General features: G+C 33.8%; 1 long non-coding RNA gene across 1 annotated transcript in view; it reads right to left on the bottom strand.

Annotated features, from left to right (window-relative positions):
* Positions 1-3,169: 3,169 nt before the first annotated feature.
* Positions 3,170-19,287, bottom strand: part of LOC141566253 (uncharacterized) — a 145,358-nt gene continuing 129,240 nt past the window's right edge. The window contains exon 5 of the long non-coding RNA XR_012489258.1: positions 3,170-5,904. This is a non-coding gene — a long non-coding RNA (uncharacterized LOC141566253). The remainder of the gene's footprint in view (positions 5,905-19,287) is intronic.

Genomic DNA, 19,287 nt, shown 5'->3' with positions numbered 1-19,287 from the left:
GGTACCCTTTAGCAAGATATAGTTTCCTTTCTCATCTCTTTTGATTGAATCTATTTTTGCTTCTACTTGATCTGAGATCAGGATTGCTACCCCTGTTTTGTTTTGTTTTGTTTTTACTTCACCTGAATCATAATAGATTCTGCTTTGGCCTTTTACTTTTATTCTTTATGTATCACTCTGCTTTAAATGTGTTTCTTTTAAACAACATATTTAGGATTCTGGCTTTTAATTTAGTCTGCTGTCCACTTCTGTTTTATGGGAGAATTAATCCCATTCACATTCACAGTTAAAAGGACTAATTCTGTATTTCCCACCATCTTATTTACCCCAAGTTTTGCTTTTCTCATTCCTTTCCCCCTTTCCCTCCTCCCCAGTAATTACCATCTGATCAGCACCTCCCTCAAACAGTCCTCCCCTTTTACAGTCCCTTCCCCATTCTTATAACTTTCCCCTACTACTTCTGTTTTTCCTTCTATTAGCCTCTGCCTTTTTTTCCCCTTTCCTCTTCCACTTCCCTATAGGGTGAGACAAGTTTCTCTAGGAAGCCAAATATGTCTGATATTCTCTCTTCGAGCAAAATCTGATGAGAGTAAGATTCACGTACAATGTCCATCACTTTTTCTCCTCACATAATAGGTCTTTGCTTCTTCATGAGATGTAGTTTCCCTCATTTTATCACCATTTTCCTATATTTTTAGTACAATCCCTGTTCGACCCTTAGTTTCTTTTTTTATATTATCACAATAAAATCAAATTATACATGCACTCTTGCAGTATACCCATAACAAAGATACAATTCTCAAGAACTCTTTCCTTCTTACCTTTTTGTGCTTCTCTTGAGTTCTATATTTGGAGATCAAATTTCTTGTTCAGCTGATCTTTTTGTCAGAAATAAATGAAGTTCACCTTCATCATTGAATCTTCTTTCTTGAAAGATAATGCTCAATTTTGCTGGATAGTTGATTCCTGGATGCAATCCAAGGTTTTTTTTTTGTTTTGTTTTTTTTTTCCCCTTTGGGAATATCATATTCCAGATCCTTCTATCCTTTAAGGTGGAAGTTGCAAGGTCCTGGTTGTTGCTCCTCAATACTTGAATTGCTTCTTTCAGGCTGCTTGAAATATTTTTTTTCCTTGACCCAATAACTCTGAAATTTAGCTATAATATTCCTTTGGAGTTTTCATTTTTGGGTCTCTTTTAGGAGTTGATTGGTGAATTCTTTCAATGGCTACTTTCCCTTCTGATTCTAGGATATTAGGGCAATGTTCTTGATGATTTCCTGAGAGATGATGTCTATGTTCTTTTTTTCATCTTGATTTTCAGGAAGTCCAATAATCCTTAGCTTGTCTGTCCTAATTCTCTTTTCCAGGTCTCTTTTCCTATGAGGTGTTTTGCATTTTCTTCTATTTTTTTTTCATTTTGGGGGTATATTTTTTTACTGGTTCTTGATGTCTCATTGAGTCATTCATTTCCATTTGTTCAATTCTAAATTTTAGTGAATTATTTTCTTCAGTTACCTTTTTTAGTCCCTGTTAGGTTCTTACTAAGTGCTAATGAGATAATGAGATATTAGGTTTTTACTAAGTGCTAAGTCAGTACTTAACAATTTTCTAGCTCCGGCCTTTCCTGGGAGTTTGACTTGTGAATTCCTGGGGAAGAGCTTACATGCTTAGGAGGAGCAAGTTCATTGGTTGAAGTAATTTTTCCCAGAAGCCCTTGCATTATCCCACGCCCATTCTCTGGGAGGATAAAAGAGGGCAGTTCTGGAGGAAAGGGGAGTCTCTGCTCTAGGCCAGAGTTGATTCGGCTCTCTACAGGAAGAAGAATCTGTTCGAGAGATTTGAGTTGACACAGCAGATCTCCTCCCAGAGAGCAATCAGCAGCATCTGGAGACAACAACACGTTACAAATTGGCGTCCACAACGTGGGGCAAGGACTTTTGCTTATCCTGACAAGGATTTATTCTGAGCCCTTCAGAGGAGCTAGACCAGACCATCGCAATTTGGTGCCCGAACAGGGGCAGACATGATCCTGATTCCAGTGGAAAAGCCTCCCATCCAGATCTCAGTCTCTCTGACCCAGAACTGTGAGTAACAAGGAAACTTTGTTAAAGATTAAGACAAATAAGGAACTTAACTTGTTAGGGGCTAAACCAGCAATCTCTTATAGTGAAATGGGGCAAATGCCTTCTGTTCAAGGAAAATGTTTAGAGAGTATCATCAAGGTTATGAAAAGCCAAGGATTGATTATAATTTTGGAGGAGATTACTGAACTTTTAAAAACTGTGAAGGTCATATGTCCTTGTTTTTCTCTGGAAGAAGAATTGGATCCAGATGAATGGGAATTAGTAGCAAAGCAATTAGGTGAACACTACAATTCCAGACCAAGCTCAATTTCCAAAGATACACTTCATACCTACAATTTAATCCAAATGGCTTTAAAAATTGTTATTCTAAAGGAAGAAAAGAAGGAGCAAAATGGGGAAGTGTCAACTAAACTAGGTGAAAAGGATGAATCAGATAACAATGAAGTACAATTCTGAGCAACAGGAGCATTTCTCATCTCCTCCCTCAATTAACCCTTCAGGGATGGAGCAAGAAGAAGAAGGGGAAGAGGCAGAAACACAAACAGAATTGCCTGTGAAGCAGCCTAAGCCTATGACAAGATTAGAAAAAAACATTGCTTAAAGCTAAGAGAGAAGGACAGGATATAAGTGATTTTATACATGCATATCCTGTGATTGAAGAGATTGATTCTGTAGGTCAAAAAAGGAGAAGATATGCACCTTTAGATTTGAATAAAATTAAAGATTTGAAAAAAGGTTGTACCCTTTATGGGGCTATATCAGCTTATGTTAAAATGTTACTAGATGGTTTGTCTTATGAAGTCCTAACCCCAAATGATTGGAAATCCATAGCAAGGACATGCCTAGAACCTGGATAACATTTGTTATGGCTTTTGGAGTTTCATGAATTATGTAAAATCCAAGTCAGATGCAATTTGGAAATAGGAGTTAACACACAATTCACTTTTGAGCACTTAGCTAGTGAAGGTCAGTATGGAGAGAATTCAAAACAGATTAATTATACTATGACAATATATGAACAAATTGCTAAGGCTGCAATAAAAGCTTGGGGTGTCCTCCCTGGACAGAAAGATTGGGGAGAGGCTTTCACTAAAATACAGCAAGGTCCCAATGAACCTTTTGCAGATTTTGTGGGAGGTTTGCAAACTGCTGTCAAAAGAACTATTGGAGAAAATGCAGCTACAGAAATAATGACCAGACATCTGGCTAAGGAAAATGCCAATGAGATTTGCAAAAGAATTATATGGGGATTAGACAAAGATGCTCCTTTAGAGGAGATCATAAGACGCTGTGCTACAGTGGGAACAAATGCTTTTTACACCCGGACAATGATGAACGTGGAAAGACAGGGTCCCTCTTGGCAAGGAACTTCTAGAGAAACTCGGCGATGTTTTCAATGTGGAAAAATTGGACATCTAAGAGCTCAGTGTAGGTATGGAGATACAGTAAGAAGATAGGGTGAGAGAAGACCTAAAACCCCATGTCCAAAATGCAATAGAGGACTCCATTGGGCATCAGAGTATAGAATAATTCAGGGAAATGGGATGAGGGGCCCAGGTCCAGGGCCCCAGGCAAAAAAGACTTGGGGTATGATGGCAGCTGATGTTACACCCAAAGAGCCTTTAGAAGGTCAGGACTCTGATTTGATCAACCAGCAGAAAAGTAATCACATGGGAGAAAGGGATTACCTGATAAGTCAGCCAAAAGGCAATCAGATTGAAAAATGGATTATACTTGGGGAGAATACAGGCCTTTTAAACCAACAGGCCTGTGTCCAGTGCAAACAACTCCAATGTAATTGCCAGATGATGAGAAGAGATTTAGAAAGTGGTAAATAGAAGGTAATTAGATAGGTTAACTGCCTGGGAGAAAGGATTTGCTTGTATTTCTTCAGATGGAGAAGGAATCAGATGGGTGCCAATGAGTTGTATTCGCCTTGTCCATCAGAGAGAGACAGAAAAAGAGAAAGACCTCAAAACAAAGAAGAAAATCTAAGAAACATCTGATACTGAAAGACCATGGCTAATAAGAAGACTGTTAAAGAACTTTAAAAACCAGCAGGAATCATTGGATTTCCTAACACAAGATGAGACTAATGCACAATGGACTCATGGACATTTATAAATTCTCAATTTATGATTATTTGATCATGTTATTTGTTACATACTTCTAGTATGTACAATGTTACTGTTATTATGTTACTATGTGTTTATGTAATCTATGTAATTATGTGTAATGCCTCCCATATTGATGGATTTATGTTTCAAGGTCACGACCACCCTATGTTCTAAATCAAAAGAAAGGGGGAGATGTTAGGTTCTTACTAAGTGCTAATGAGATAATGAGATATTAGGGTTTTACTAAATGCTAAGTCAGTACTTAACAATTTTCTAGCTCCGGCCTTTCCTGGGAGTTTGACTTGTGAATTCCTGGGGAAGAGCTTACATGCTTAGGAGGAGCAAGTTCATTGGTTGAAGTAATTTTTCCCAGAAGCCCTTGCATTATCCCATGCTCATTCTCTGGGAGGATAAAAGAGGGCAGCTCTGGAGGAAAGGGGAGTCTCTGCTCTAGGCCAGAATTGATTCGGCTCTCTACAGGAAGAAGAATCTGTTCGAGAGATTTGAGTTGACACAGCAGATCTCCTCCCAGAGAGCAATCAGCAGCATCTGGAGACAACAGCATGTTACAAGTCCCTTTTGTATTTGGCTAAATTAATTTTTAAATGAATTGTTTTGTTCAATAGATTTTTTTCGCACTTCACAAATTGTTTTTCAAAGGGTTGTTTTCTTTTTCCATTTTGTCAAATCTATATTGTAAGAAATTATATGCTTTTTCCATTTCACTAAATCTATTTTGTAAGGAGGTTTCTTCACATAATTTGTGCTTTTCCTTTTCCAAATTTCTCCTGCAATGTTCTCATTTCCTTTCTGCATTTTTCTTTGTCTTTTAAGATCCTTTTTTAATTCATCCAAGAGATCCTTATGCAACAGCAAGCAACTCATATCACCTTTAGGGTCTTCATCTGGAATTGATCTGCTTTTAGTGTCCTCAGAGTTTGAAGTCTGTTCTTTGTTTCCATAAAAGCTATCTATGGTCAGTTTTTTTTTTCTTTTATTACTCATTTTTTTTAAAGGTTAAGGTCTGCTTTTAGAGCAAGAGGGAGATTGTCTAATCTTCCTCTACAGGCAACAGTGCTGCACTGAGTCAGTGCTAACTAACTTCCAGTTCTGGCTGGGCATGATCAGCTTCCACGTTATTCTGGAGTTCAGAAGCTCACTATTGCCTTTTGTATTTGTGTTGGATGTCTTGAAGTTAATGTATTGATCTACTGGCTTGCAACCAGGATAGAGTAAACAATAATGCTGTAGTTTCCTTCCAGTAGATTTGAAGCACAGACACCCACATTGCCCTGGGTCCCTATACTGTGCCTGAGCTTGACTGCCTCCCTCCATGCTGATTGAAACAGAACTTTTCTGAAGTTCTTCCAAAATATCTTCTGCTGGAAATTTGTTATACTCCAACTATTTGCAGATTTTGTCATTCCAAAACCAGTTCACAGGATTGATTTGGTTTTGATCTCATGGACATCAAGGAGAACTCAGATAAAGTTGTCTTCTCTCTGCCATCTTGGCTCCTCCCCATAAAGACTTTTTTTGAGTCCCTAAAGAATATGTGGCTAAACAAAAAAGTAAGAAGATCCATTGTCCTTCCTTACAAGTAAACACTAATAAACACAAACATTGTTTCTGAAATATATCACATTACTCTACATCCTTCATTTCCTTCTGATAATCCAGGTTGCAGCACAGACAGATGACAACTAAAAAGAAAAAAGAAACAAATTGAAGTTCAGGCACAATCATAATAACATAGTTAGTTATCCTCAATCTGGTTTAGCCCATATACCAAGAAGGTTTTATTGGAGTGTGACTACTGCACATGTTACAGCTTCTTGGATCCCCAGATGAGAGTTGGGTAAAAGGTATATAGCAAAGGGGAATGAGCAACTTTGAAAAGGGCTTGGCAAGAATTTATACTAGAGTGGGTAAGGGAATAAGCATTTTTAAATGTTTGTGACATGCTAAGCACAGTGCTAAGCACTTTATAGATATAATTTAATTTGATTCTCACAACCATAGTGTGAGGTAAATATTGTTATAATCCTTATTTTGTAACTTGTTCAGGCTCACATAGCTAGTAAGTGGCTGAAGCCACATTTTAACTCATCCTCTAGAACTCTATCCATGTCACCACCTGGACATTTAATTGATGATCTTTTGATTTCTCCTCTCTCAATTGACTTATAGAAAACAAAAGGAAAGTGCCCCCCCCCAAAAAAAAAAGAGTTTTAAACTAAATGCAAAGAAATGTCTACTATTTATTATCATTTTTCCCTCTAATATGGTTTATATTTACTGGATTCACTGAAGAAAAATTAAGGTTTTTTCCTTTTATTTTAAAAATGTACTTAATCAATTTCTCCATGTATTTCCTTTATAAGTGAACTGCCTTTAAATATATTTTATTGGCTAAAAAACTCCATATCCTCATCATTCTCTTCTTACTTTTCAATTTTTTCCTTCTCCTCCTCCTTTTCCTTCTCCTCTTCTGCTTCCTCTCCCTTTCTCCTCCTCTCCCTTTTTCCCTTGTCTTCCTCTCTATCTGAAGTTAAGATCAGACTTTTTGTTTCATAACTACCCAGTGTTGGAAAGTTACAAATATATCTTCCAATTTGATATGTAAATCAAATTAAAACAGAGGGGGAAAATAAGCAAAATTTTAAAAAAAGGCAAGATCATGTTATTTTTCCACTTGGCAGACATTCTAACATAGATAGATATATAGATACATAAATATATAGAGATATATACAAAGCCCAAACTCTCTAATTTTGGTGTTTTATTTTAGCCATCAACAAAATATCACTTCATCCTCTACTTAACACAACTATTTAACAAGGACCATTTTCCTCGTTTATTTTCATCAAAAAAATTTGCTAGGTCTTTTCATAATGTAATTTCAGAGCCACTATGCAAAAATATTGTTTTTAAATATGTTTTTTAAAACTTTCAAGTAAAAACTGTGTATATGTGTATATAAACTAGAATAGCTTAGGTGAATGCAATGATTCCCTTTCCATAAATGTTCCAATTTAAGACTGCCAAAATGGATAAATGATACACAAGTGCTTCCTAAGTCTTAATGCTTTTAATTATTAGAAACAAAAGCTTTAAGAATGCCAATTTTTAATTGAAGTGAGTGTTTGCCAAAGCATCTTTTATTTGCTTTACTAGGTCTACTCTCTTGGGCTGTACTATATCACAGGCTAGTTAGACTAACCTACTCTATTAACAAACATATTTTTAAAGAACCATTTCAATATGTATTATACAGATTTCATCAATTGCCAAATCTGTCATTCCTATATGCTCAAAAATTTTTTTCTCATCAGACCCTTTTCTCTGTTCACATAGCCATAACTCCATTTTCGACATTCATCATCTCTCCCCTATACTATTGACTATGAATGGGTCTATCTGCTTCAACTCTGTTCCCTATCAAGCCTATCATACATTATCTTCCAGAATGACTCTCAATAAATATGAATTTCATGATGTCATTCTTGTATTCAATAAACTGGAGTGTCTCTCTGGTGGCTCCAAAATAAGTTATAAACTTCTCTTTTCAGCTTTTAAACTCTTCACAACCTGGCCTCACCCTATCTTCCCAGTCTTTTTAACTATCATTGTCTTTCATACTTTCTATGCTTCAGCTAAATTATACTTCTTCATGTTCCTCAGGTGAGCACTCTCTCTCCCATCTTACGTCTTTGTTTTCACTATCTCCTATGCCTTGAATGCATTCTCTGCTTCATAGAATCCCTTTTTCTTTTCAAAATGCAATTCAAGTACAAGCTCATACATGAAGTCTTTAATTATTCCATCAATTACTTATCCCTTACTTTTCCAACTACATTGTATTTAATCACCTTATATTTATTGTGTACAATGAAATATGTATATTTATGCTATGTATATTCCATATTGTATATTTATTACACATATAATTCTGTATGTATACATTGTTTTCTGATAGAATATATCATCCTAGAGAATAACAATAGCTTCATCATTTTATTTTCTGAACATCTAATAGCGTATCTAGCATGTTGTATGTATTAAGAAATATTTATTGACTGACATTCAATAGATTTCTATGTATTTTACATAAATACATTTAAATATATACCTAAATATATTTTACATCTTAATTGCATCTTGGATCTTTCAAAATTTAATCTTGACTTCTAAATAAATTGTTTAATACTAATTTCTTAATTATTTATATATTAACTACTTTCAAATAGTTCAATCAACAGAAGCATAATATCAGTATGGTTTCTCCTTCAATCATGCAGATTATTATCTATCTTTGCTGCATAATCAGTATAAAACTTAAACAAGTCTTATCATGTTTAATATAAGATAATATGCATTCCTGACTTTCTATTCCATTGCTTATCCTTCATTCTCTCCTCATGATTAACTATTCTTATTTATTCTTTCAGCAGATATTTTCTTTCATCAGATCCTTTATAACTTTAATTCTATATTTGCAATATGTTGCATCTTTCTCATTCTCACCATGAATTTTTTCATTGCCCAACTTCAGTCCTGAAGGATTTCATTATTATGTGCCTTGAAACTGTGCACCATTTCCAGAAGAATATTGGAATTAAAAAAGATGTTACTTTAATTCAGAGAGAAACTTTTTTTTTTTTGCAAGATTATTGGGGTTTAAGTAACTTGCCCAGGGTCACATAGCTAGTGTTAAGTTTCTGAGATTGGATTTGAACTCAGCTCCTTCTGACTCCAGGGCCAATGCTCTAATTACTGCACCATCTAGCTGCCCTGTTTGTAATAACTTTTGAATTCTCACTAAATTAATTTATTTATTCAGGATCATACAAATTGAACTACAAAAAATTATTTTATAGAGCTAGGAAAAAATTCATGTGGAAGAACAAAAGATCAAGATCACAAAAGGAATTCATGAAAGAAAACATGTGAAGGAACATTGTTTAGCCATGGCAGATCACAAACTGTATGATAAAACACTAAATAACAAAAACAATCTGGTACTACTGGATCAATGGAATAATTTGGATGCACATACATAGAAGCTAATGATCATAGTAACATAATGTTTGAAAATTAACTGATAAAATTTTTCCCAAATTTTGGAAAGCAATTAGGAAGAAAATAGGTATAAACCTCATATTAAATGATATACCAACATACAGTCAAAATGTGTATATTATTTCAACAGAAAGTTGATAAGCAAATTGAGAGAGCATGGAATAGTTTACTTATCAAATGTATGGATAAGGAAAGGATTTGTGACCAAACAAAAGATAGAAAGAATTACAAGATATAAAGTTAATAATTTCAATTATATTGAAGTTGAAAGATTTTGTATAAATAAATCCAATGTAGTCAAGATTTAAAAAGAAAACTAAAAATTGGTGGGAAATTTGCAGCAATTGTTTTTTTTTTTTTTTTTTTGTGATAAAAGCCTTATTTCCCAAATATATAGAGAATTAAGTCAAATTTATAAAAATACAAGTGATTTTCCTGTTGATAAATGGTCAAAGGATATGAATAGGCAATTTTAAGATGAAGAAATTGTTATTGTCAATAGTTATAGAGAAAAAGTGTGCTGTCACAATTGATTAGAGAAATGCAAATTAAAAGAGCATTTAGATGGCACCTCACATCTATCAAATTGGCTAAAATAATAGAAAAAACAAATGACAAATATTGGAAGGGATGTGGAAGATTTGGAATACTAATGCATTTTTGGTGGTGGTGTGAATTGATTCAACTATTCTAGAGAGCAATTTGGACCCATTTCCAAAGAGTTATAAAACTGTGCTTACCCATTGGCTCAACACTAGCACTATTAGGTCTGTATTCAAAAAAAAAGTTTTTAATGGAAAAAGCTAAATATATAAAAAAAATCATAATAGCTTTTTTGTGGTAGCAAAATATTAGAAATTGAGAGGATGACCATCAATTAGGAAAAGGTTTAATAAATTATAGTATATACTTGTGATGAAATACTACTATGCTAGGAGACATGATAAGCAAGATACTTTCAGAAAAACATGAGAAAACTTTCCTGAATTATTGCAAAGTGAAATAAATAGATACAGAAAAATAGTGTCCATAGTAACAGCAATATTATATTATGATCAACTGTGAATGACTTAACTATTTTCTTTTTTTTAAGTAATAAAGGTAAGGTGACTTGCCAAAAGTTATCTAGCTAAATATCTTGTGTCTGAGACCACATTTAAACTTAGGTACTGTTGACTCCAGGATCAATGCTGCATCTACTGTGCTACAATACTGTCTCTCAGTAACTTGGCTATTCTTACCAATCCAAAGAACCAAGACGCTTCTGAAGGACTTGTGGTAAAAAGTTTTATCTACCTTCATAAAAAGAATATTGAAACATGCTATCTTGTAGTTGTTTATGTTTTCGTGTTCTGTTTTTTTTTTCACACCATGACAAATATGGGAAAGTGATTTGCATAACTACAGATGTATAATATATCAAATGACTTGATATCTTAGTGGTGGGGGAGGAACTGATGTTAAAATTGTTTTATGTGTATTTTAAAAATATTAATGGAAAATAAATATAACTTTGGAATTTATCCATAACCATCTAGTCTCTAAGTTTCTTCTCTGACATTTCTGGACTTATTATGCTGTTCATTTAAAATAGTTTTTTTTTTTTTCTGAATAAATAAATATATATACATATATATTAAATATTATATGTAACTATGTAATAAGATATATATGTAGTTTAAGCATATATACGTTTGTTCAAGTAGCTATGCAACTAGATTTATGCTGTTTATATATGTACATTTGTCTACATAGATAAGGAAATATAATATTATGTTTATTATATTATGAGAGAGTGCTTTATTGGTGTTCTGTTTAATAATTTCCTCTGAAAAATAAGAATTGCTATTCACTTTATTTTCCTATACAGAGAGCAAGACTAAAATTATTTTCCATCATTTAGAATACTTTATAATTTCTTAAGTTTGGTGCAATAGCCATAATGCTATCTAAATATAAGATCATTTTGCCATTACTAAGATATCCCTCCTTAACTTGAATTGTCACTTAAATTGACCTATTATATACACTTATTATCTCCAAATTGATTAAGATATAATTAATGTGTGCCTAAGTATCCATGGTCTAAAATTTTTAGAGCCTTATTATCACCATATGATCAGAGATGATTCCTTTGTACACAGCCATCTATTAAACCATGAATAAAAGAACAGTCTTGCATTAGTGAAGAAAGCCATATATATGGAATATCCCATCACACTGAAATCTAATTTTATGCAAATTTAAATTAATGGGGAGGTAACTTAAAAAGTTATCTTAATAGGATTTCTCACTTGATGCAAATAAAATAGAATTTGATTTACATGTGACCTTTTATCAACATTATTTCATTAAAAGGTAATTATTATCTAAAGGCAGCTAGGTTGTGCAGTGGATAGATCACCAGCCCTGGAGCCAGGAAGACCTGAGTTCAAATCTGGTCTCAAACACTTAACATGTTCTAGCAATGTGACCCTGGGCAAGTCACTTAACCCCAATTGCCTCAGAAAAAAAGTAATCATCTAGACTTGTATTCATCAATCTACAATTTATTTATCAACAAGTGTTGTGATGAACACAGAAGCATTACACTTCTGTGTAAAATTAGGATTCTTATATGGAAGTGAAGTTGACAGTAGATCTCTTTGAACTCTAATTTCTCTCTTCTACTGTCCCTCAGTCAAACTGTTTATTTTTCTGAATGTATAATACTTTAGTCCTATTAGACTTCCAGCTACAATCAGTTCTGTTATAATGTACTTTAGAGCAATGCAAATTTATTGCAATGCAATCAGTATATTAGGGCACATTATATTTTGAGCTTCTGCTTTACTTCTTCCTCAAGAAACAGTCAAAGAATTCAAAAAGTTGGGACCACTTTGCAATAATTCATAAGCTATAATTCTTCCAAAGTGTATTTTCATAACAAATTTTAGCTATTTTGAAGGTCTTTAGATATTTTTCATATTATATATCTTCTAGTAAGATGGGAACTATGAGAAAAGAAGTATTGGTCCCTTCCCCATCCATCTCTATCTTACTCCCTTCCACCATGGTTTCTGGTTTAAGCTGCAGAGTTGAGCAACCTTAGGAAAGGGTATAAACTGGAAAAGCAGCCTGAGGACTGAGTGTGGCTAAGCCATTCTTAATATAATATTTATGTATTATATTGCATGTGTAAAGCTATATTTTACCAACTATTTTTAATATTCATTTTTATGTATTGATAGTTTTTGAGTGTTAAAACTGTATGGTTTTAAGATGAGATGTTGCTTAACACAGTGGTATTTGGGGATACATATATCCAATTATAGCAGAACTATCTGTATTAAGAATTTAGAGTAAAATTGCATTTTTTTTCTTATCTACCAGAAAACTATGCCATAGAAAGACATAGAGGGCTGAAACTCTGAAAAGATGTACTTGAATCAGACAGCAGAGCACTTAAGGCTAATTACCTATTCAATGTGAGATAATGGCTCTATATACATATATTTAGATGATATGGTAATGTGATGACTCTCCTCATGACTGCTGCTTCCTGAATGTTAGGTGTTGAGGTAATCCTAGGCAAGGTTTAGCAGGCTAAGGGAGAGAGGTCAGAGGCACTTGGCTACAGGACAAGGAGGAGAAGGACTGGAGACTCTAGACTCCAGAATCCAGGATATATCTTTGGCAAGCCATATGTCAGCTTGCCTGCCTCCTTCACTTCTCCCTCTAAATACCAAGAACTTTGATTTATCCTGACTCTGACTCATCCCAAGGTCCTTCAGAGAGCTAGCCTGGACATTATAGAAAGAGGGCAACAATGAGTTATAGGAGCTCCTGATTTACTATAACTGATAGTTAAAACTATTAAATTCAAAAACTGATCTTTTACCACAAAATAGTATTCCCAATAGCCCTCAAACTTATTATACAATTTGAAATATAAGTTTACCTGTAACATTCAAAAGCTGAAATATAGACTACAGAGACTTTAGTACAACTAGAAAAAATAATGTTGGAAGGGAACTTAATGGTCATTTAATACATTGGTTGTAACTTTTTTTGGTTCTTCAAACCTCTTTCAATAACAACCCAAAAATGTATTGTGAGTGTACTGGGTAACAATACATTAAGCATAATTTTTAGATTTACTCATTAAGTATTTAAAATAACCCAAATGTAAATTCTTTCCAAAAATACACAAATTAAAATTTATATTATGCATTACTTATTTATACATATACAATTATATTTATAAAATATAAATTTTTATTCTAACAATATTATAACACTAAATGTAAATCATAAAAATAATTGTGAATATTTTAAATGAGAAATTCTATAAGAACTAAAATAAGTAATTCAAAAAACCTAATATTCTTATGTTTATGATTTCATAATTTTTATTTTAAATATATATTGAATATATGCATATGCAACACACAAATTAATGAAATTAATTAAAACATAGAAAATATTTAACATAACATAATAAATGTATAAATTATATATTGGAATTTTCTTATTTAAATAAAGTTTTTAATCTTTAACTCAACTCAAGATAAACCCAGTCTTAAATCTGGTTCTGCATAAAGCTTTTTATTTTTGTTTATGTTTTGCTAAAACAAAGAGTGAAAATATTTACTTGTACAAACATATAGAAGAGAAATGATAGGAGAATTTCATAAATTATTTACAAACAAAAATGAATAACTGTTCATTGACTTGCTTAATGTCATACTGCTATTATGTATATGAGATGAGATTATAATTCTGTTTTTCTGACTCCAAGCCCAGCATTCTATCCATTATGTCATCTATCTATCTTATCTATCTATCTATCTATCTATCTATCTATCTATCCAAGAAAAACATTGTATACCTCCAGGACAATGTAAATCTATAGATAGATAGATTTAGATTACAGGGGTTCTCAAACTACGGCCCAAGGGCCACATGTAGCTCAGCTGAGGACATTTATGTGGCCTGCCAAGGACCTTTATGTAGCCTGCAGGGTTATGGCAAATGGGCTGAGGGGCAGAGACAGAGTGTGAGGTTTTGTTTTAACTATAGTCCGGCCCTCCAACAGTCTGAGGGACAGTGAATTGGCCCCCTATTTAAAAAGTTTGAGACCCACTAATTTAGAATAATACACATCTGTATAGTTCATCTAACCATAGGATCATAAATTTAAAACTGAAAAGGACCTCAAAAAATGCATTTTGTTATTGCTGCTGTTTTAATTGAGATATCTGGAGTTATCCCCCCACCCACACACACATGTTACAAATGTAGAAACCGAGGCCTGGCAAGGTTAAGTGATTTACCAAGTTCACATATTTGATAAGCAGTGTAGATGAGGTATTCCAATTTAAAATCTGGTGCAAGAAGGGGAAAAATTGGAACAAAAGGTTTTGCAATTGTCAATGATGAAAAATTACCCATGCATATATGTTGTAAATAAAAAGCTATAATAAAAAGAAAAAGAAAAAATGCAGACAGACAAAAATAGAGGGATTGGGAATTCTATGGAGTGGTTCATAGTCATCTCTCAGAGTTCTTTTGCTGGGTGTAACTGGTTCTATTCATTACTGCTCTATTGGAACTGATTTGGTTCATCTCATTGTTGAAGAGGGCCACTTCCATCAGAATTGATTATCATATAGTATTGTTGTTGAAGTATATAATGATCTCCTGGTCCCGCTCATTTCACTCAGCATCAGTTCATGCAAGTCTCTCCAGGCCTTTCTGAAATCATCCTGCTGGTCATTTCTTACAGAACAATAGTAACCCATAATGTTCATATACCACAATTTATTCAGCCATTCTCCAATTGATGGGCATCCACTCTGTTTCCAGTTTCTTGCCATTACAAAAAGGGCTGCCATAAACATTCTTACACATACAGATCCCTTTCCCTTCTTTAAAATCTCTTTGGGATATAAGCCCAGTAATAACACTGCTGAATCAAAAGGTATGCAGTCTGATAACTTTTTGAGCATAGTTCCAAATTGCTCTCCAGAATGTATTCACAATTCCACCAACAATGTATCAGTGTCCCAGTTTTCCCACATCCATTCCAACATTCCGCATTATCTTTCCCTATCATTCTAGCCAATGTGACAGATGTGTAGTAGTATCTCAGAGTTGTCCGAATTTGCATTTCTCTGATTAATAATGATGGTGCTTCTTCTTTTGTAACATATTGTTAACCATATTGTGCTCCTTGAAAAAGAGGTAAGGGTTAACTCACTTTGACATTTGAATCCTTGTAGCCTGTCTTATTTCATGGCACACAGTAAATATTTGGTCAGTGCAATTTGACTGATTCCTTAATAAGATCCAAGCTACCTCAAGAGCAGAAATCCTTTGCCTTTGTTCTTCTACCTAATAGAGAAGATAGGTAATAGATGAAGAATCAGGAGGAAGTAGCCCTGAGCTTTTTGAGTCCAATAGCCACAAGCAACTTTTCTTATAAGCAGTTTACCATATAATTCATTCTTTCCTTTACCACAATTCCATTGTCTGCATTACCAATATTTATGCTGCTCTCTATGATTAGAGAGCTACTGTCTTTGTGACATAATCTTCTTCTTTCTAAGACTACTCTTTCATTCAATAAACAGGATTAGGACATGAGGAGTTGGTGAACACTTCCAGCTCTTCCCACATCACTTTCTTCTCAATCTTTTCCTTAAGCAACCTGAATTGAAGTTGGCACCAAACATCTTCCCTCCAAGAATTGGAAGTCAGAAAAATCAAAAGCCTAACATTACTAAAATAAAAACTAAACAACAACAACAAAAAAAAAAAATACTGTCCCTTTTTCATCAATTCTGTACTGTCCTTTAAGTAGGAGTAGCAAAAAGAGAGAGCTATATCAATTACTTTTGGAACCGGGTTATAGGAAGATATCAGACAAAATCCAACATTGTTCATAATCATCATCTAGCAATATTTCATTTCCTTTCAATTCAATTTACATTGTTATTAAAAGTCCGCTATTTGGTATGCTCTGTGATAAGTTCCTGGGATACAAAAATATAAACAAACTTCTGCCTTCAAGTAGTTTATTGTAAGATAGACATTTCAAGACCTAAAACCATTCCCATTGTACAGTGGAAATAGTTATTACAAATAATTTCCACATAGGTTGCTATGTTTTAATTTCAGTTTCATTTACAACTTGTAACTTAGGGAATATCCTAGAAATGACAATCAGATTTTTTTTTAATTTTATTTTTAATAAAGCTTTTTTTTAATTTTCACAACATATGTACAAATAATTTGACAACATTGATCCCTTTATAGTCTTGTGTTTCAGATTTTTTCCTCCTTCCCCTCACCTCCTCCATTTTTGATTATATTAAGTTAAAAAAGTTTTTGTACAAACTAAACAAAATGCAAGTGAAAAACAAAAAGAGTGAAAATGTTATATTGTGATCCACATTCATTTCCTACAGTGTAATGTTCTTTTTCTCTAAATTATAAACGTTCTCTGGAATCAGGTTTCTTGAGGAATTTCTGGAGGCAGCCTTAGTTTCAGTTCAGTTCAATAATCCCAAATGCAGCCAGGAGTCCAAATCCTTACTGTCTTTTTCCAAATCTTCTCTCCTTCACTTGGGGCTCAGCAAGTTTTCTGGAAACTTTAAAGATCTTGGTTTCAGTGATCTCCACAGGACAGCCTGCCACCACTTCTCTGTCTTCCTTCATTCTGCTCCACTTGTGAATCTCCTTTACTGAATCCTGACTCTGAATCTCCCAAGTTCTCTTGGTCCCTGAGAGCTTCTTGCTTATATGCTTCGCACTGAATACACACAATCATTACATCACTAGGAAACCATTATTTGTTGTAGGCTTAAATCAATGCTAAATTAGATTAAACCATTGTCTCCTCAATTCCACTCACTACTTTGTTTCAAGTTCTGGCCCAACATCTCCTTGTAGGATCAGATCAATCATACTGAACCATGCTAAATTAGATAATTATTGTCTCTATCCATTCCAGTGACTTAGCACCTTGTAAGAATCCTAACACTAAAGTTCTCTCTCTGGATGTAGATAGCTCTCTTCATCATAAGATCATTGGAACTAGTCTGAATCATCTCATTGTTGGAAAAAAATCATGTTCATCATGTTCATCAGAATTGATTAATATTGATGTTGTTGTGTATGATCTTCTGGTTCTGCTCATTTCACTATCAGTTCATGTAAGTCTCTCCAGACCTAAAATCATTCTCCTGATAATTTCTTATAGAACAATAATATTCCATAACATTCATATACCATAACTTACTCAGCCATTCTCCAAAAACTGAGCATCTACTCAGTTTCCAGTTTTTTGCCACTACAAAAAGGGCTGCCACAAATATTTTTTTTCACATATGGATCCCTTTCCTTCCTTTAAATATCTTTGGGGATATAGGCCCAATAGAAACACCACTGGGTCAAAGGATATGCACAGTTTGATAACTTTTTGAACATAATTCCAAATTGCACTCTAGAATTGCTGGATCTGTTCACAACTCCACCAACAATGTATTAGTTTCCCCCACTCTCCTCCAATATTCATCCTGGTCTTCTCCTGTCATTTAACTAAATCTGAGAGGTGTGAAGTGATATTTCAGAGTTGTCTTAATTTGCATTTCTCTGATCAATAATGATTTAGAGCACCTTCTCACATGATTATAAATATTTCTAATTTATAAGCTAAGTGGCTAAGTGGCAGTGGATAGAGCAGGAGCCCTGAAGTCAGGAGGAGCTGAGTTCAAATTTGATCTCAGACACTTAACACTTCCTAGTTGTATGACCCTGGGTAAATTATTTAACTCTAATTGCCTCAGGAAGAAGAAGAAGAAGAAGAAGAAGAAGAAGAAGAAGAAGAAGAAGAAGAAGAAGAAGAAGAAGAAGAAGAAGAAGAAGAAGAAGAAGAAGAAGAAGAAGAAGAAGAAGAAGAAAGAAAGAAAATTGTTCATATCCTTTCACCATTTATCAATTGGAAAATGGCTTGGATTCTTACAAATTTGAGTCAATTCTCTCTATATTTCACAAATGAGGCCTTTATCAGAACCCTTAAATGTAAAAATGATTTCCCAAATTATTGCTTCTCTTTGATCTTGTCTGAATTAGTTTTGCTTATACAAAAACTTTTTTAACTTAATATAATCAAAATTATCTATCTAGTGTTCAATTATGAGTTCCAGTTCTTTGGACAAAAATTCCTTCCTTCTCCACAAATCTGAATTATAAACTATCCTATGTTCCTCTAATTTGTTTATAATACCACTCTTTATGTCTAAATAATGAACCCAATTCAGCCCTATCTTGGTATATGGTGGGTCAAGTCCTAATTTCTTCTAAACTACTTTCCAATTTTCCCAGCAGTTTTTGTCAAATAGTAGATTCTTATCCCAACAGCTGGGGTCTTTGGGTTTGTCAAACACTAGATTGGTATAGTTATTCCCTAATTTGTCCTGTGATCCTATTCCACAGATTGACTACTTGATTTCTTAGCCAGTCCCAAATGGTTTTGATGACTGCTGCTTTATAACATAGTGTTAGGTCTGGCACAGAGAGGCCACCTTCATTAGCTTTTTTTTAATTCCCTTGAAATTCTTGACCTTTTCTTCCAGATGAACTTTGTTACTGTTTTTTCTAGATCTGTAAAATATTTCTTGGGAGTTTATTGATATGGCATTAAATAAGTAGATTAATTTAGGTAGCATTGTCATTTTTATTATATTCTCTAGGCCTACCCATGAGTATGTGATATTTTTCCAACTGAGTAGGTCTGAGCTTATTTGTGTGGAAAATGTTTTGTAGTTGTTTTCATTTAGTTCCTGACTTTTCCTTGGTATATGAATTCCCAAATATTTTATATCATCAACAGTTATTTTGAATGGAATTTCTTTGTTATCTCTTGCTGGTGGACTTTGTTGGTAATATATAAAAATGCTGATTATTTATGTGGATTTATTTTGTATTCTGGAACTTTGCTAAAGTTGTGAATTGCTTCT

This window comes from Sminthopsis crassicaudata, chromosome 4 (assembly GCF_048593235.1).
Source record: "Sminthopsis crassicaudata isolate SCR6 chromosome 4, ASM4859323v1, whole genome shotgun sequence".
NCBI classification, from domain to species: domain Eukaryota; kingdom Metazoa; phylum Chordata; class Mammalia; order Dasyuromorphia; family Dasyuridae; genus Sminthopsis; species Sminthopsis crassicaudata.
This window is presented reverse-complemented; position numbering and strand designations above follow the sequence as displayed.